Below are 20,722 nucleotides of genomic sequence, written 5' to 3'. Positions count from 1 at the left end.
TCTCCACTGCGCTTGAGTCAGGTGCATTCCCCCTCGTTTGCCTATATCGTAGGCAGATGTTTAGGCTTGAATGGCCTTTTGCTGCTCCTCCATCCTCTGAAGCATATAGAGGGTTGAATTCCACCTCGTTACCACCTCTTGCTTCAGGTGATGGCAGGTTCAGGAGTGTTTGCTGGCGCTCCAGTCTTCGGCACGCGGTGACTGAATGCCGAAAGTGGCCCGCAATTTTTTGAGCCACCGACAGCATCTCCTGCATGCCCCTGTTGTTTTTTAAAAAATATTCTGCACCACCAGATTAATTGTATGTGCAAAACATGGGACATGCTGGAATTTGCCCACATGTAATGCACGCACGATATAGATGGTGTTGTCCGATATCACAAATCCCCAGGAGAGTCCAATTGGGGTAAGCCATTGTGCAATGATGTTCCTCAGTTTCCGTAAGAGGTTGTCAGCTGTGTGCCTCTTATGGAAAGTGGTAATTCAAAGCGTAGCCTGCCTAGGAACGAGTTGGCGTTTGCGAGATGCTGCTACTGGTGCCGCCGCTGTTGTTGCTGCGGGGCGCAATACATCTACCCAGTGGACTGTCACAGACATATAGTCCTTAGTCTGCCCTGCTCCACTTGTCCAGATATCCGTGGTTAAGTGGACACTGGATACAACCGCAACACTTTTTCTGACGTCTGTGTACATTCTCAGTATCCAATAGATTAGGGAAAAGGGGAAATGGGAATCCTCAGCACTAGACTCTTCTCAGATTAGTGATGTTACAATTAATCAATAAGATTCCTGTTATGCACACCAGTGCCAGCAGGAATGTACTGGTGTCTGAACGGTGAGGGATGCAAAACAAATGAACTCACAGACAGACTGGGGAATATGACAATACATACACAGAAGGTGATAGGGTAACAAAATAAACACAAAGTGAACAGAGAAGCCCAAAGGCTAAGAAACTGGGTGTCTCCCTAGTATTAGGAATGCTCAGATGGAAAGAAGCGAGATGTAGTGATTTAATACGTAGAGAACCCGAAATGCTGTTGCTAAGGGCAACAGCAAAACCCTAAAGGGTTACCAACAGGTGTGGCAGTAAACTCCTTGGTCAGAGATGGAATAATAGACACAAGGAGAGTCTCCACAATCCTAGTCCTCACTTGCAGTGCACTGGGTCAGCTTACTGCCACTAAACTGACACCTGAACACCTTGCACAGTGAGAAAGGATTTTGGCAGGCAAGTCTGAGAATACAGCCGCAAACTTGCTAGGTTCACAGAGTAGCAAAAGAACCCCAGCAGGTTAAACGACTGACTCCAGTCTTACTGCTAGGTCTGGATTGGCAGAGTGTAATACCAAATCCCAAGGCCTATTTGCAGTAAGCAACAAACAAATACAAAGTTTACACAGTACTAGCTAGCTTTCAGGAACTGACTAACCAACAAAGATTCAGCAGCATCTGCCTAACCTGAGAAGAGGGTTTATATAGCAGGTGCTGTCCACGCCCCACTCAGACCTCACAGACTGTGAGCACAAAAACCAGCACCGGATCCCCTGCCGTGCACAGAGCCTGTAACCACTGCACAGCAAAAGACCCGAACCGGAGTATCAGCTACGTTCAGGTTACTCCGCTAGCACTTGTCTCCCGGTTGCCATGACGACGTGGCAGCACAGAGCAGGAGACCCTAACAGTACCCCCCCTCTGACGAGGGGTCAAAGAACCCCTACCACCGGGTTTATCGGGGAACTGCGAGAAGAAAGAGCGTAACAGTCTGGGGGCATGAAGATCACAACTGCGCACCCACGACCGCTCCTCCGGGCCATACCCCTTCCAGTGCACCAAAAATGACAGCCGACCCCGAACCATCTTGGAGTCAAGAATCCTTTCAACAACAAACTTCCTCTGGCCACGTATCAGAAGAGGGGAAGGTCTTCCACTGGAAGAAGGATTACTAATCGCCCGTTTTAAAAGGGAACAATGAAATGTTTTATTGATACCCAAAGAACGGGGTAGATCTAACTGAAATGCCACCGGATTGATAACCCTGGTGATCTTATAAGGACCGATGAACCGGGGCCTAACTTATGAGATGGCTGTCTCAACTTCAAATTCTTGGTAGACAACCAGACGAAGTCTCCTAATTTGAAGCTGCAGGGTCTTTTCCGCTTATCAAAAACCCTTTTGGTCACTAATGACACAGACACAAGGGCTTTCTTCACTTTCCTCCAAATACCTCTAAGGACCGAAACCACAGAGGAACCACCAGGCGTGGAGTCCAGGGGGTCAAAAGAATTGGCCTTAGGATGGTGCCCATACACACAAAGGAAGGGAGAGATCCCTGTAGCAGAGTGAGCCGCGTTGTTATAGGCAAACTCCGCCATGGACAGATGAGCAACCCAGTCAGTCTGACACTTGGAGACATAACACCTGAGGAACTGCTCCAAGGACTGGTTCACCCTTTCAGTCTGCCCATTAGACTGCGGATGGTAGCCTGACGACAAGCTGACAGAAATCTGGAGATCGGAACAAAATGCCCTCCAGAATTTGGCCACAAACTGGGATCCGCGGTCAGAGACCACATCAAGTGGCAACCCGTGGAGGCGCACAACATGCAGCATAAATAATTCAGACAGGCGTCTGGCCGATGGCAGCCCAACCAATGGAAAGAAGTGCGCCATCTTCGAAAACCTGTCAACGACAACCCAGATGGCTGTCATCCCCGAGGATTTGGGCAAGTCCACCACAAAATCCATTGAAGTGTGGGTCCATGGCTTAGATGGAATAGAGAGTGGATGTAATGGGCCAATAGGAACCCCTCTAGGAGTCTTATTTCGGGCACAGATGTCACATGCCCGAACCCACTGATCCACATCCCTAGCCACCGAGGGCCACCACACCGCCCTAGATAGCAACTCTCGAGTTCTGGCAATACCCGGGTGACCTGCCGACTTCTTGGCATGGAATTCCAGGAACACTCGCTGTCTTAACCTAGGAGGCACAAACAAAAGACCTACCGGAAGGTCTGGAGGAGCCTGCTCCTGTGCTCTAAGGACTAATGACAAGAGGTCCTGGGTAATGCCCACTTTAATACATGATGGGGACACAATGGGCAATGGCTCCTCGGTGGTCTCCTGGATTGGAGCAAAACTCTGCGAGAGCGCATCAGCCTTGATGTTTTTTGACCCAGGGCGATATGTTATCAAAAAATTAAAGCGAGCAAAAAACAAAGCCCATCGTGCCTGCCTGGCATTGAGGCGCTTCGCTGACTCTAAATATGCCAAATTCTTATGGTCGGTGAGAATTGAGACCACAAACTTAGCCCCCTCAAGCCAGTGTCTCCACTCCTCGAGTGCATCCTTAATAGCCAACAATTCCCGGTTACCCACGTCATAATTCATCTCGGCAGGCGAAAATTTACGGGAAAAGTAAGCACAGGGATGAAGGCGATTATCAGACACCCCCATCTGAGAGAGCACTGCCCCAATACCCATCTCAGAGGCATTCACCTCCACCACAAAAGGACGCTCTGGATCTGGGTGTCGCAGCACCTTGGCCGAGACAAATGCCCTTATGAGACGGGCAAAAGCCGCTTTGGCCTCACAAGACCAGTGAGCAACATCCGCCCCTTTCTTAGTGAGTGCCACCAAGGGCGCCACTATAGATGAAAATCCAGCGATAAATCGTCTATAAAAATTTGCAAAGCCCAGAAAACGCTGAAGCGCCTTCAAACTAGTGGGCTGCACCCAATCCAGGACTGCCTGTACCTTGGAACCCTCCATTTGGAAACCTTCTGGGGAGATAATATATCCTAGAAATGCGATTTGCTGAACTTCAAATTCGCACTTCTCCAGCTTCGCCCCAAGCCGGTGGTCTCTGAGTTTCTGGAGGACTAAGCGTACATGCTTCCGATGTTCCTCCAGGGAATGGGAGAAGATTAGGATGTCATCTAAGTATACAACTAAGAATCTATCCAAATATTCCCTGAGCACATCGTTCATGAAGTCCTGGAAGACTGCCGGGGCATTACAGAGCCCAAAAGGCATCACCAAATATTCATAATGCCCTGAATGGGTATTAAAGGCAGTCTTCCATTCATCCCCCTCTCTTATTCGGATTAGATTGTACGCACCGTGTAGGTCAATCTTAGAAAAAATGGTGGCAGTACAAAGCTGGTCAAACAAGACCGAAATGAGAGGCAGTGGGTATGAGTTTTTAATCGTGATACGGTTCAATTCCCTGAAGTCGATGCAGGGTCGCAACGAACCGTCCTTTTTACCCACGAAGAAGAACCCCGACCCAACTGGAGACTGTGAAGGTCTGATAAATCCCTTAGCCAAGTTCTCCTGAGTGTACTCTGCCATAGCCTGCGTCTCAGGACGTGACAGGGAGTACAACCTGCTCTTGGGAAGCTTAGCATTCGGCAACAAATCAATGGCACAGTCATAGGAGCGATGGGGAGGTAGTACCTCTGCAACTCTTTTGGAGAGCACGTCCGCAAAATCTGCATAACATCCTGGCAATCCTGGCAAACTTAGCTGCGAAAGCCTGACTGGAATGCTCAAGCAACTTTTGAAACAATCAGTACCCCAACTAAGAATCTCCCCAGAGACCCAGTCAAATTGAGGATTGTGGGCCCTTAACCAGGCTAACCCCAACACCAATGGGGCAAAAGTACAGACAGTCACATAAAAGGACAATTTTTCAGAGTGTGTGGCTCCAATAAACAAAGAAATTTGGCTAGTGTAAGAGGTAATTTTACCCTGGGATAATGGTTCCCCGTTTAACCCACAAATCTCAATTTCCGATGCCAAGGGTACTAAGGGAACAGAGTGTTTCAGGGCGAATTGGCGTTCCATAAAAACCCCGTCGGCCCCACTGTCCACAAAGGCCTCAGTCTTGACAGTTTGACCGAGGATCTTCAAGGTCACCGGAATGATAAAAGTCTTCTTGGGAAATTCTTACTTCTGGCCTGACAGGATATTTCCCATCACCCTCAGGCCCTGAAGTTTTCCGGCTTTTCTGGGCATGATACTACCACATGACCTTTATTCCCACAGTACAAACATAGCCCCTGCTGTCTCCTCCGCGTCTTCTCACACGAGGAGAGGCGGGTAGCCCCAATCTGCATAGGCTCCTCGGAAAATTCCTCAGAGTCTGAGGTTCCCTTGGGAAAGAAGGAAACCTCGGTCTCCCTTTCAAGCCTGCGCTCTCTCAGCCATCTATCCACCCGAATGGATAACTGCATGAGCTGATCCAAGCTATCAGGCAAGGGATATTGTACCAGTTGGTCTTTTAACTGGTTAGAAAGACCTCTTCGGTACTGGTGTCTCAGGGCTGGGTCATTCCACTGGGTATCATGGGCCAACCTCCGAAACTCCGTACAATAAACCTCAACTGGCCTTCGCCCTTGCTTAAGGATCGAAATCTGAGCCTCGGCTGAGGCCGTCTTGTCAGGGTCATCATACAACATGCCCAGTGCCATAAAAAAAGCATCAACACTTTTAAGCGACGGACAGTCAGGCTGCAACCCATATGCCCAGACCTGTGGGTCTCCTTGTAGCAAGGAAATCACTATGCCCACCCGCTGAATCTCCGACCCAGAAGACTGAGGCCTAAGCTGGAAATATAGCTTGCAGCTCTCCTTGAAACAAAAGAACTGCGAGCGATCTCCAGAAAAATGATCCGGGAGATTTACTTTCGGCTCTCTAACCCCAGAAGGTACTGCTGCTGCGGGAGCTCCGCCAGCGGCCTGTGAGGTGTGCATTTTAATGGACAAATCATTAAATTGTCGAGTCAGGACCTGCACCTGATCGACCACCTGTTGCAAAGTATTTTGAGGGGTATGCTCCATATTCCCACAAAATTTCAACAGGAGTATTGGGCTGCTGAATATGTTATACACACCAGTGCCAGCAGGAATGTACTGGTGTCTGAACGGTGAGGGATGCAAAACAAATGAACTCACAGACAGACTGGGAATATGACAATACATACACAGAAGGTGATAGGGTAACAAAATAAACACAAAATGAACAGAGAAGCCCAAAGGCTAAGAAACTGGGTGTCTCCCTAGTATTAGGAATGCTCAGATGGAAAGAAGCGAGATGTAGTGATTTAAAACGTAGAGAACCCGAAATGCTGTTGCTAAGGGCAACAGCAAAACCCTAAAGGGTTACCAACGGGTGTGGCAGTAAACTCCTTGGTCAGAGATGGAATAATAGACACAAGGAGAGTCTCCACAATCCTAGTCCTCACTTGCAGTGCACTGGTTCAGCTTACTGCCACTAAACTGATACCTGAACACCTTGCACAGTGAGAAAGGATTTTGGCAGGCAAGTCTGAGAATACAGCCGCAAACTTGCTAGGTTCACAGAGTAGCAAAAGAACCCCAGCAGGTTAAACGACTGACTCCAGTCTTACTGCTAGGTCTGGATTGGCAGAGTGTAATACCAAATCCCAAGGCCTATTTGCAGTAAGCAACAAACAAATACAAAGTTTACACAGTACTAGCTAGCTTTCAGGAACTGACTAACCAACAAAGATTCAGCAGCATCTACCTAACCTGAGAAGAGGGTTTATATAGCAGGTGCTGTCCACGCCCCACTCAGACCTCACAGACTGTGAGCACAAAAACCAGCACCGGATCCCCTGCCGTGCACAGAGCCTGTAACCACTGCACAGCAAAAGACCCGAACCCGAGTATCAGCTACGCTCAGGTTACTCCGCTAGCACTTGTCTCCCGGTTGCCACGACGACGTGGCAGCACAGAGCAGGAGACCCTAACAATTCCCCAATTTATATATCACAAATTAATTCACGATACTGTTTAGGGGGTGCTGCCATAGACAAAAAAGTTGAAGAGAAACATTAGAAAGGAAAGGATTGTCTCTTTGTTGGCACACTTTTGAAAGAGAGGTGAGTATAATTAAAATATAACTTTTATTAACATGCAGTTAAAATCGCCTGATAGTGTGAAAAACTACAGGACAAACAATTACACACCATGCGAATAAATTAATTAATATCAAATGCACTTGTGTGTCTTTATTTATAAAGTTATTGTGTATGTGCAATCATTTCCTAAAACCAACTTGATAAATTTGCTTGAATTTTGCCCCTATTTGGGGTTGTCTGACCATATTGTATAAGGAGTGTTGGGATACCATAAACCTATCACTAATCCCATAAATGATACAGTGTGATTGTATTATCAAACCCTCATGTAATTAAATTGGGGTTGAATACTTTACAATCAATGAGCAGACATGAAATGTTCTCTCTTTCAGCTCACTGTGTTAAATGTCTCTAATCGGTCTTAGAATACTGACAAGAAATTCTGTCATAAAATTGCTACTGATAATTCCCATTTCTTATGATGTAGCTTTTGTGGTTTGTTGGCTCACTTTCAAAGCCACTGTTCTATTACCGATACAAAGGTTGCAACTATAGTTGCAAATTTACATTGGACAAACACAAGTTACACACTGTATTTATTATATGGATTGTTACAAAGGTGTGTCAGAGTAGAACTATCTGCTGTACTGATGTAGTACTATGGGATGTCAGCATATCAACAACTTCAGTTCTGGCTCTCAGATTTATTCTGTCAGATAATGATAAATTATACGCTGTATCTGATCATTTCATGTATGCTTCCCCTATGTACTACACAGGATAAGGCTGTATAATATGTTGATTCTATTCAGCAAAACACACTTGGATTAATATATCTGAAATACGGCTCTCTCTTGAATTTGACATGAGTCTCACTATAAAGCAATGCCTCATAATATACGTTATTGCAGCAAACACTTATCACATCTGCTACTCTATTCCTGCACAATACTCTATTTTATCCTAGAGATATATAATATCTAATGCACTACATAAAGTATAATTAAGGAATAAAGTCGCAGATGTGATAAGTGTTTGCTGCAATAACGTATATGAGGCATTGCTTTATAGTGAAACTCTTATGTCAAATTCAAGAGAGAGCCGTATTTCAGATATATTAATCCAAGTGTGTTTTGCTGAATAGAATCAACATATTATACAGCCTTATCCTGTGTAGTACATAGGGGAAGCATACATGAAATGATCAGATACAGCGTATAATTTATCATTATCTGACAGAATAAATCTGAGAGCCAGAACTGAAGTTGTTGATATGCTGACATCCCATAGTACTACATCAGTACAGCAGATAGTTCTACTCTGACACACCTTTGTAACAATCCATATAATAAATAGATACAGTGTGTAACTTGTGTTTGTCCAATGTAAATTTGCAACTATAGTTGCAACCTTTATATCGGTAATAGAACAGTGGCTTTGAAAGTGAGCCAACAAACCACAAAAGCTACATCATAAGAAATGGGAATTATCAGTAGCAATTTTATGACAGAATTTCTTGTCAGTATTCTAAGACCGATTAGAGACATTTAACACAGTGAGCTGAAAGAGAGAACATTTCATGTCTGCTCATTGATTGTAAAGTATTCAACCCCAATTTAATTACATGAGGGTTTGATAATACAATCACACTGTATCATTTATAGGATTAGTGATAGGTTTATTGTATCCCAACACTCCTTATACAATACTAGGTGCTTCATCGCGCCCTACGGGCGCGCTTCACACCGTCGCAAGGGGCTACGCCCCGTTAACCCCTGCATGCCTTTCTGGGGTTCAATATTTGTATTTTATGGAGTATTACCTGCATTCCTTTGTTAGTGGGTAAATATTGCACAATGAAAGGGCGTGCAATGGTGAAGGAGGCGCAGCCTCTTGCGACGGCGTGAACAGCGCCTTCAGGGCATGATGTACAGAATGTAGTGGGTGCGGGGGGGACTGCGGATGGGGGAGGGTGTCTGTAGATGCTGCGGGTGGAGGGGGGGCAGGTGCAGGGGTGCCATGGGTGGGGGAGGAGTGGGGGGGGACCGCGGATGGAGGAGGGTGTCTGCGGGTGGAGGGGGGGGCTGGTGTGGGGGGAGACATATATGGGGGTGGATGGTGGAGGGGGTCTGGAGGTGCTGTGGGTGGTGGAGGGGCGGCGGAGTGGGAGCCGCCGGTGGTGTAGGGGGTCTGGAGACACAGTGTGTGGGGGAGGGGTGGAGTGCCGCATGTGGTGGTGGGGAAGGTGCGGAGGTGTGGTGCATTGGGGAGGGGTCTGGAGGCGCTGCGGGTACTATACCTGGCAAAAAGGTAGTTGGAGGGTATGCAGTAACAGGGCCAGGACAGGAGTGACAGGGTCAGAACAGGGGTGACGGGGCCAGGACCGGGGTGACAGGGTCAGAACAGGGGTGACGGGGTCAGAACAGGGGTGACGGGGCCAGGACAGGGGTGATGGGGCCAGGACAGGGGCAACGGGGCCAGGACAGAAATGACAGGGACAGGATAGGGGTGACAGGGCTAGGGTAGGGGCGGCAGGACCAGGACAGGGGTGACAGGGCCAGGATAAGGGTGACAGGGCTAGGATAAGGGTGACAGGGCAAGGCCAGGGGTGACAGGGCAAGGCCAGGGGTAACAGGGACCTGACAGAACACAGGGCACGGGAGAGATTGGTATTAGGGAAAAAACAGTGGTGACAGACAGATGTGTCTTACCGGAGTCTGCTGCTGGCTGCTGCTGTTCCACTCCAACCTGTTGGGATCTGCTGGTGGTAGAGACTTGGCATGGCTGACTCTCTCAGGCTGGAGTCCTGCTTCCTCTGCCCGTCCGCATCCCTCCCCCCAATCCTCAGTCACACAGCGCGGACCTCGCGCGGCTGCCGGGCACTGTGGTAAGGGGAGACTGGGAGTGACTGGTTAGCCCCCAGGAGACGCTGGAGGGAGGAGGGGGTCATAGCATGCACGCGGCGTGGACCTCACGGCTGCCGGGCACTGTGGTAAGGGGAGACTGGGAGTGACTGGTTAGCCCCCAGGAGACGTTGCGGCTGGAGGGAGGAGGGGGTCATAGCATGCACGCGGCGCGGACCTCGCGGCTGCCGGGCACTGTGGTAAGGGGAGACTGGGAGTGACTGGTTAGCCCCCAGGAGATGCTGCGGCTGGAGGGAGGAGGGGGTCGGAGCCTGCAAGCAGCGTGGACTTCTGTAGCGCTGCCCGCCGGCTAAAGTGTGAGGAGCTGGGTGCACCTCACTGAAGCTAGCGGTGGGGTTGCCGGGGCTGGAGATAACAGAGGCAGTACGGAACCTGCACAGCGGCAGGTGCCCCACAAAACTGCAGCTAAGAAGCGTGGAGTGTGCCAGAAAGTGACGCTCCTCTGCGCCAGAGAGCCCCTGCTGAGTATGCTGATGTGGGGGGACAAGCACACAGTGAGCCGGTGCCCGTCTGTCTGTATGGCGTACCCCCTCACACACTCCCATACCTCCCAACTGTCCTGATTTTCGCAGGACAGTCCAATTTTTTTGGGTCTGTCCCGCTGTCCCACCCGCGGGCCACAGTGTCCCACGAGGGGGGGGGGGGGGGCAGTTGGGAAGCTCCTGTACTCGCTGTTCTGCTTAGCAGAGCAGCGGTGAATATACGCTGTGCGCATGCGCACAGCGTCTATTTAGTGGAGACAGAGGGAGAGGGGGCATCAGGGGGTACGGATTAAGAGGGGGTTCCGGCAGCAGAGCCGTATTACGGGGGGGGGCAGGGGGTACGTACAGCGGGCCCCATAGTTTTAGGGGGCCACCAGCTGGAGTAGCTCTGTCCCAGCTCTGAAGCTCTGCCGTCCTGCCAGTAACAGCAGCAGCATTGTGCTACAGTCAGCACACGCTGCTGCGTGTTGGCAGGTCTGTGGTGTTGCAGGGAGGCAGAAGCCTCCCTGCTTTCTTCTGCCTGTGCGGGTGTGTGGGGGTGGGGGGGGGGGGGTGTCTGGATTTACCCCTAGCTGAGGGGCCAAAATCCCTTTAAAAAACAAAAAAAAAACAAACGGAATTTGCATAAGGGGGCGTGGCCACGCGGCCGCGATTAAGCCACACCCCCAAACCCACAGCAGGCACAGCAATGAGATGACTCAAGTGCCCTGGGCCCCCCAGACTCATAATCCACCCCTGGGGGCATGCCAGCAGCTCACAGAGCGCTGGGCATGCCCCCTCACTGATGAAAACGGGGCGTGGCTCGCGATCGCGGGTCCTCCGTGAAGCCACACCCCTTTCGTTGACCACGCCCCCTTTCGCCGTGCGTGTGCCCCTCATTCTGCCTAAAGAAAGCTGGGAGGTATGCACCCCTGTCTGCCTGAAGAAAGCTGGGAGGTATGCACCCCTGCCTGTGCCATGCCCATACCATCTGCTTCTGCTCCTAGTCTCCTATAGATTTGCCCAGATCTGTGACTCATTTGACTAACTCCGCCCAGTGTTGTGACTCCGCCCAGCGTTAGCAAATGAAGCACAAAGTCACAGATCTGGGCTATTATATAGGAGATGGTCAGACAACCCCAAATAGGGGCAAAATTCAAGCAAATTTATCAAGTTGGTTTTAGGAAATGATTGCACATACACAATAACTTTATAAATAAAGACACACAAGTGCATTTGATATTAATTCATTTATTCGTATGGTCTGTAATTGTTTGTCCTGTAATTTTTCACACTATCAGGCGATTTTAACTGAATGTTAATAAAAGTTATATTTTAATTATACTCACCTCTCTTTCAAAAGTGTGCCAACAAAGAGACAATCCTTTCCTTTCTAATGTTTCTCTACATTCTCGGTATCGCCTGCCTAGAGAAGTGGAACCTAGATGGGATTTGGTATCGGGGACACACTACCTCAAGCAATTCTCTAAGTCCCTGTGAACTAACGGTGGATACCGGACGCACGTCTAACACCAACATAGTTGTCAAGGCCTGAGTTATCCGCTTTGCAACAGGATGAATGCTGTGATATTTCATCTTCCTCACAAAGGACTAGTGGACAGTCAATTGCTTAATGGAAGTAGTACAACTGGTCTTCCAACTTCCCTTCTGGGATGACGATCGACTCCCAGCAGCCTGCCTAGGAACAAGTTGGCGTTTGTGAGATGCTGGTGCCGCTGCTGTTGTTGCTGCAGAAGGCAATGCATCTACCCAGTGGGCTGTCACAGTCATGTAGTCCTTAGTTTGCCCTGCTCCACTCGTCCACATGTCCGAGGTTATGTGGACAGTGGGTACAACCGCATTTTTGAGGACACTGAGGACATTTTTCTTAATGTCCCTGTACAGTCCGGGAATCGCTTGCCTAGTGAAGTGAAATCTAGACGGATTTGGTACCGGGGACACAGTGGGTGGGATTCAAATGTTTTATTGCCCCCAATCTTCCATCTAAAGTGACGGGAGATCGCAGGGTGATATTCTATTGACCCCTGTTATCACGCTGATCGCGCCCATAAGAGACGGTTTAGCCGCGTAAAGTGGCTAAATATAACTTAAGTCATAGGTGCGATCATGAAAAGTCCCATTTGGGAGTCACGTTTCGCGCATTTCAGCTCATCACTCCTGGGGGTGGTGAGCTGAAATGATGATATTGCGCCCATCAGCAGCAACATTTGAATACTGCTGGCGGGCACGATAGGGGCAGGAGGGGGGGACGAAACATTTGAATCCCGCACAGTATGTCCATCAACTGTCCAAATCCCACTGCACTAATGGTGGATATCGGTTGCATGTCTAACACCAGCATAGTTGTTATGGCCTCAGTAATCCGCTTTGCAACAGGGTGACTGCTGTCATATTTCATCTTGTTCGCAATGGACTGTTGGACAGTCAATTTATTAGTTAAAGTAGTACAAGTGGTCTTCCAACTTCCTCTCTGGGATGATGATCAACTCCCAGCAGCAACAACAGCAGCAGTAGGAGTAGCACTCAAGGATCCCCTGGAGGAAACCGTATAGGAGAGGACTCGTCAGTCATGTCAGTCACATGGCCTGCAGGACTACTTCCGTTCCCAACTGAGGAGGAAATTGACATTGAGAGAGTTGGTGGTGTGGATTGCAGGAGCTTGGATACAACAGGAAAAAGGGATTTAGGTTACACTCTCACCCAAAGTTTTTGAACTTGACAGTGACTTATGATGAATGCGCTGCAGGTGACGTATAAGGGAGGATGTTCCTAGGTGGTTAACGTCCTTACTAGAGATGTGCACCGAAATTTTTCGGGTTTTGTGTTTTGGTTTTGGGATCGGTTCCGTGGCCGTGTTTTGGGTTCGAACGCGTTTTAGCAAAACCTCACCGAATTTTTTTTGTCGGATTCGGGTGTGTTTTGGATTCGGGTGTTTTTTTTCAAAAAACCCTAAAAAACAGCTTAAATCATAGAATTTGGGGGTCATTTTGATCCCAAAGTATTATTAACCTCAATAACCATAATTTCCACTCATTTTCAGTCTATTCTGAACACCTCACACCTCACAATATTATTTTTAGTCCTAAAATTTGCACCGAGGTCGCTGGATGACTAAGCTCAGCGACCCAAGTGGCCGACACAAACACCTGGCCCATCTAGGAGTGGCACTGCAGTGTCACGCAGGATGGCCCTTCCAAAAAACACTCCCCAAACAGCACATGACGCAAAGAAAAAAAGAGGCGCAATGAGGTAGCTGTGTGAGTAAGCTAAGCGACCCTAGTGGCCGACACAAACACCTGGCCCATCTAGGAGTGGCACTGCAGTGTCACGCAGGATGGCCCTTCCAAAAAACACTCCCCAAACAGCACATGACGCAAAGAAAAAAAGAGGCGCAATGAGGTAGCTGTGTGACTAAGCTCAGCGACCCAAGTGGCCGACACAAACACCTGGCCCATCTAGGAGTGGCACTGCAGTGTCACGCAGGATGGCCCTTCCAAAAAACACTCCCCAAACAGCACATGACGCAAAGAAAAATGAAAGAAAAAAGAGGTGCAAGATGGAATTGTCCTTGCGCCCTCCCACCCACCCTTATGTTGTATAAACAGGACATGCACACTTTAACCAACCCATCATTTCAGTGACAGAGTCTGCCACACGACTGTGACTGAAATGACGGGTTGGTTTGGACCCCCACCAAAAAAGAAGCAATTAATCTCTCCTTGCACAAACTGGCTCTACAGAGGCAAGATGTCCACCTCATCATCATCCTCCGATTCATCACCGTGTACATCCCCCTCCTCACAGATTATCAATTCGTCCCCACTGGAATCCACCATCACAGCTCCCTGTGTACTTTGTGGAGGCAATTGCTGCTGGTGAATGTCTCCATGGAGGAATTGATTATAATTCATTTTAATGAACATCATCTTCTCCACATTTTCTGGAAGTAACCTCGTACGCCGATTGCTGACAAGGTGAGCGGCGGCACTAAACACTCTTTCGGAGTACACACTTGTGGGAGGGCAACTTAGGTAGAATAAAGCCAGTTTGTGCAAGGGCCTCCAAATTGCCTCTTTTTCCTGCCAGTATACGTACGGACTGTCTGACGTGCCTACTTGGATGCGGTCACTCATATAATCCTCCACCATTCTTTCAATGGGTAGAGAATCATATGCAGTGACAGTAGACGACATGTCCAAAATCGTTGGCAGGTCCTTCAGTCCGGACCAGATGTCAGCATCAGCAGTCGCTCCAGACTGCCCTGCATCACCGCCAGCGGGTGGGCTCGGAATTCTGAGCCTTTTCCTCGCACCCCCAGTTGCGGGAGAATGTGAAGGAGGAGATGTTGACAGGTCGCGTTCCGCTTGACTTGACAATTTTCTCACCAGCAGTTCTTTGAACCCCTGCAGACTTGTGTCTGCCGGAAAGAGAGATCCAAGGTAGGTTTTAAATCTAGGATCGAGTACGGTGGCCAAAATGTAGTGCTCTCATTTCAACAGATTGACCACCCGTGAATCCTTGTTAAGCGAATTAAGGGCTGCATCCACAAGTCCCACATGCCTAGCGGAATCGCTCCCTTGTTAGCTCCTCCTTCATTGTCTCCAGCTTCTTCTGCAAAAGCCTGATGAGGGGAATGACCTGACTCAGGCTGGCAGTGTCTGAACTGACTTCACGTGTGGCAAGTTCAAAAGGTTGCAGAACCTTGCACAACGTTGAAATCATTCTCCACTGCGCTTGAGACAGGTGCATTCCACCTCCTATATCGTGCTCAGTTGTATAGGCTTGAATGGCCTTTTGCTGCTCCTCCAACCTCTGAAGCATATAGAGGGTTGAATTCCACCTCGTTACCACTTCTTGCTTCAGATGATGGCAGGGCAGGTTTAGGCGTTTTTGGTGTTGCTCCAGTCTTCTGTACGTGGTGCCTGTACGCCGAAAGTGTCCCGCAATTCTTCTGGCCACCGACAGCATCTCTTGCACGCCCCTCTCGTTTTTTAAATAATTCTGCACCACCAAATTCAAGGTATGTGCAAAACATGGGACGTGCTGGAATTTGCCCATATTTAATGCACACACAATATTGCTGGCGTTGTCCGATGCCACAAATCCACAGGAGAGTCCAATTGGGGTAAGCCATTCTGCGATGATCTTCCTCAGTTGCCGTAAGAGGTTTTTAGCTGTGTGCATATTCTGGAAAGCCGTGATACAAAGCGTAGCCTGCCTAGGAAAGAGTTGGCGTTTGCGAGATGTTGCTACTGGTGCCGCCGCTGCTGTTCTTGCGGCGGGAGTCAATACATCTACCCAGTGGGCTGTCACAGTCATATAGTCCTGAGTCTGCCCTGCTCCACTTGTCCACATGTCCGTGGTTAAGTGGACATTGGGTACAACTGCATTTTTTAGGACACTGGTGAGTCTTTTTCTGAGGTCTGTGTACATTTTCGGTATCGCCTGCCTAGAGAAATGGAACCTAGATGGTATTTGGTACCGGGGACACAGTACCTCAATCAAGTCTATAGTTGGCTCTGCAGTAATGATGGATACCGGAACCACGTTTCTCACCGCCCAGGATGCCAAGGCCTCAGTTATCCGCTTTGCAGCAGGATGACTGCTGTGATATTTCATCTTCCTCGCAAAGGACTGTTGGACAGTCAATTGCTTGGTGGAAGTAGTAAAAGTCGTCTTACGACTTCCCCTCTGGGATGACCATCGACTCCCAGCAGCAACAACAGCAGCGCCAGCAGCAGTAGGCGTTACACGCAAGGATGCATCGGAGGAATCCCAGGCAGGAGAGGACTCGTCAGAATTGCCAGTGACATGGCCTGCAGGACTATTGGCATTCCTGGGGAAGGAGGAAATTGACACTGAGGGAGTTGGTGGGGTGGTTTTTGTGAGCTTGGTTACAAGAGGAAGGGATTTACTGGTCAGTGGACTGCTTCCGCTGTCGCCCAAAGTTTTTGAACTTGTCACTGACTTATGATGAATGCGCTGCAGGTGACGTATAAGGGAGGATGTTCAGAGGTGGTTAACATCCTTACCCCTACTTATTACAGCTTGACAAAGGCAACACACGGCTTGACAAATGTTGTCCGCATTTCTGTTGAAATACTTCCACACCGAAGAGCTGATTTTTTTTGTATTTTCACCAGGCATGTCAATGGCCATATTCCTCCCACGGACAACAGGTGTCTCCCCGGGTGCCTGACTTAAACAAACCACCTCACCATCAGAATCCTCCTTGTCAATTTCCTCCCCAGCGCCAGCAACACCCATATCCTCCTCATCCTGGTGTACTTCAACACTGACATCTTCAATCTGACTATCAGGAACTGGACTGCGGGTGCTCCTTCCAGCACTTGCAGGGGGCGTGCAAATGGTGGAAGGCGCATGCTCTTCACGTCCAGTGTTGGGAAGGTCAGGCATCGCAACCGACACAATTGGACTCTCCTTGTGGATTTGTGATTTCGAAGAACGCACAGTTCTTTGCTGTGCTTTTGCCAGCTTAAGTCTTTTCATTTTTCTAGCGAGAGGCTGAGTGCTTCCATCCTCATGTGAAGCTGAACCACTAGCCATGAACATAGGCCAGGGCCTTAGCCGTTCCTTGCCACTCCGTGTGGTAAATGGCATATTGGCAAGTTTACGCTTCTCCTCCGACGATTTGAATTTAGATTTTTGAGTCCTTTTTTTACTGATCTTTTGTGTTTTGGATTTTACATGCTCTGTACTATGACATTGGGCATCGGCCTTGGCAGACGACGTTGATGGAATTTCATCGTCTCGGCCATGACTAGTGGCAGTAGCTTCAGCACGAGGTGGAAGTGGATCTTGATCTTTCCCTATTTTTGGAACCTCAACATTTTCGTTCTCCATATTTTAATAGGCACAACTAAAAGGCACCTCAGGTAAACAATGGAGATGGATGGATACTAGTATACTTATGGATGACGAGTGACTGACGACACAGAGGTAGCTACAGCCGTGGACTACCGTACTGCGTCTGCTAGTATAGAGATGATAATGATATAAAAAATATATATATATCACTACTGCAGGTATATATATAATATAATGACGGACCTGCTGGACACTGTCAGCAGACTCCTAAACTACTAGTATGAAGAAGATAGAAAAAAAAACCCCACCACAGGTAGGTATACAATTATGGACGAGCACTGACGACACAGAGGTAGCTACAGCCGTGGACTACCGTACTGCGTCTGCTAGTATAGAGATGATAATGATATAAAAAATATATATATATCACTACTGCAGGTATATATATAATATAATGACGGACCTGCTGGACACTGTCAGCAGACTCCTAAACTACTAGTATGAAGAAGATAGAAAAAAAAACCCCACCACAGGTAGGTATACAATTATGGACGAGCACTGACGACACAGAGGTAGCTACAGCCGTGGACTACCGTACTGCGTCTGCTAGTATAGAGATGATAATGATATAAAAAAATATATATATCACTACTGCAGGTATATATATAATATAATGACGGACCTGCTGGACACTGTCAGCAGACTCCTAAACTACTAGTATGAAGAAGATAGAAAAAAAACCCCCACCACAGGTAGGTATACAATTATGGACGAGCACTGACGACACAGAGGTAGCCACAGCCGTGGACTACCGTACTGCGTCTGCTAATATAGAGATGATAAAGATGATAGAGATGAACAAAAAAAATATAACACTACTGCAGGTAAATATTTATATAATATAATGAATGACGGACCTGCTGGACACTGTCAGCAGAATGCGTTTATAGAATAAAAAAAAAAAACACCACAGGAGTGTTTAACTTTTTCAGGCAGACAATATACTGGTGGTCACTGGTCAGTCACACTGGCAGCAAAAGTGTGCACTGTACTCCTGCTATAACTGCACCCCAGTCTCCCCCACAATTCAGCTGTGTGAGCAGTGAGCACTCAGCACAGTCAGATATACATAGATATATCATGCAGCACACTGAGGCTGAGCACAGATATGGTATGGAGCGTTTTTTTCAGGCAGAGAACGGATTTAAAAAAACTAGCAAAACTCTGCACTGACTGTACTCCTCCTAACAGCTCTCCCCAATCCTCCCCACAATAAGCTAAGCAGCAATCAGATCAACTAACTACTAACAGTAACTATAAACGGAGAGGACGCCAGCCACGTCCTCTCCCTATCAATCTCAATGCACGTGTGAAAATGGCGGCGACGCGCGGCTCCTTATATAGAATCCGAGTCTCGCGATAGAATACGAGCCTCGTGAGAATCCGACAGCGGGATGATGACGTTCGGGCGCGCTCGGGTTAGCCGAGCAAGGCGGGAAGATCCGAGTCTGCCTCGGACCCGTGTAAAAAGGCTGAAGTTCGGGGGGGTTCGGATTCCGAGGAACCGAACCCGCTCATCTCTAGACTCCTTACCCCTACTTATTATGGATTGACAAAGGCAACACATGGCTTGACACATGTCTGGATTTGTGGATAAATAATTCCATACCGAGGAAGTGGCTTTTTTGGTATTTTGCCCAGGCATGACAATGGATAGTGTGTCCCCGGTACCAAATCCCATCTAGGTTCCACTTCTCTAGGCAGACGATACCGAGAATGTACACAGACATCAGAAAAAGTGTTGCGGTTGTATTCAGTGTCCACTTAACCACGGACATCTGGACAAGTGGAGCAGGGCAGACTAAGGACTATATGACTGTGACAGCCCACTGGGTAGATGTATTGCCTCCAGCAGCAACAACAGCGGCGGCACCAGTAGCAGCATCTCACAAACGCCAACTCATTCCTAGGCAGGCTACGCTTTGAATCACCACTTTCCATAAGAGGCACACCGCTGACAACCTCTTACAGAAACTGAGGGACATCATTGCACAATGGCTTACCCCACTTTCTGTGTAAAATACTGGGGATTTGTGATATCTGAAAACGCCACCAATATTGTGCAAGCATTCCAGCAAATTCCAGCATGTCCGATGTTTTGCACATACAATTTATTTGGTGGTGCAGAATTTTTTTGAAAAACGACAGGGGCGTGCAGAAGATGCTGTCATTGCCCCGAAAAACTGCGGGCCACTTTCTACATTTAGCGACTGCCATCACCTGAAGCAAGAGATAGTAACGAGTTGGAATTCAACACTCTATATGCTTCAGAGGATGGAGGAGCAGCAAAAGGCCATCCAAGCCTAAACATCTACCCATGAAGCGAGCTGTTGGTGCTGTGTTTTTCAGCAGGTTTTGCTCAGCACCAACTGATAACAAGCTGCAGGCTACACCACATTGAGAGGACACACTGCCACAGGCTTATGCTTTTTAACAGGTGCAGTCACCGATGTTACAGAAACCAAAGGCTCACTTTGCTAGCTATCCACTTGACAGTGGAAACTTTAGAGCCTTGAAAACCTCCAACTCTCACCGAGTATCACTACAACAGCTTTGTGGTAAGTTTAAAGACAGACTTTTTTTTTGCCACTGTGCTCCCAGTTAGCAGTATCAACCTCTGCTTTGCCTCCCAGATGTGGGGATTTGGTGTAGCTTATAGGGGGATGTACAGTAGTGTAGTGATGTATGTAGTGTAGTAATGTATTGCATTATATAGGGGCATGTAGTGCACTGATGTGGTGTAGCATATAAGGGGATGTAGTATAGTGATGTAGTGTAGCATATAGGGTATGTAGTGCGGTGCATATGGGCATGTAGTGCAGTGATGTAGTTCAGCATGTAGGGGATGTAGCATAGTGATGTAGTGCAGTGGGTAGGGGAATGTAGTACACTGATGAAGTGTTATGATATATTGCAGTGAGGTTGTGCAATGTATGGGGACACACATAGGAGCATGTATTTGCACATGCCCAGTGGCGGAACTAGCGAGCGGTGGGCCCAGGTGCGACAAAATGCTTTGCCCCCCCCCCCCCCATCCCATCCAAGTCCACCCCCTCACCCCTGGAGAGGATCTGGTGAGGGGGACCTGCTCAGGGCCAGAGAAAGGGATACCTAGCAACAGTGCCGTAACTAGACATTTTAGCACTGTGTGCAAGAAAGGACAGCGGAGCCCCACCCCTTCATGCAAAACAGGGGCACATTAGTCTCCATTATTCAAATTACGCCGCACAGTAGCACCACTACACCAGGTAGAAACCCTTTTACACCTTACGGCGGACAGATTCCTCTTTTTACACATTACGGCAGACAGCGTCCCCTTTTTACACATTACGGCAGACAGCATCCCCCTTTTTACACATTACGGCAGACAGCGTGCACTTTTTACACATAACGGCAGACAGCGTCCCCTTTTTACACATAACGGCAGACAGCGTGCCCTTGTTACACATAGCGGCAGACAGCGTACACTTTTTACATATTACGGCAGACAGCGTGCCCTTTTTACACATAACGGCAGACAGCGTCCCCTTTTTACACATT

At 48.3% G+C, this 20,722-nt stretch overlaps 1 protein-coding gene across 1 annotated transcript in view; it reads right to left on the bottom strand.

The window, feature by feature from the left end:
- Positions 1-20,722, bottom strand: part of LOC135054982 (dorsalin-1-like) — a 262,982-nt gene that overhangs the window by 74,517 nt on the left and 167,743 nt on the right. The window lies entirely within an intron of this gene.

The sequence above is a fragment of the Pseudophryne corroboree genome, chromosome 3 (genome assembly GCF_028390025.1).
Source record: "Pseudophryne corroboree isolate aPseCor3 chromosome 3, aPseCor3.hap2, whole genome shotgun sequence".
NCBI lineage: Eukaryota > Metazoa > Chordata > Amphibia > Anura > Myobatrachidae > Pseudophryne > Pseudophryne corroboree.
This window is presented reverse-complemented; position numbering and strand designations above follow the sequence as displayed.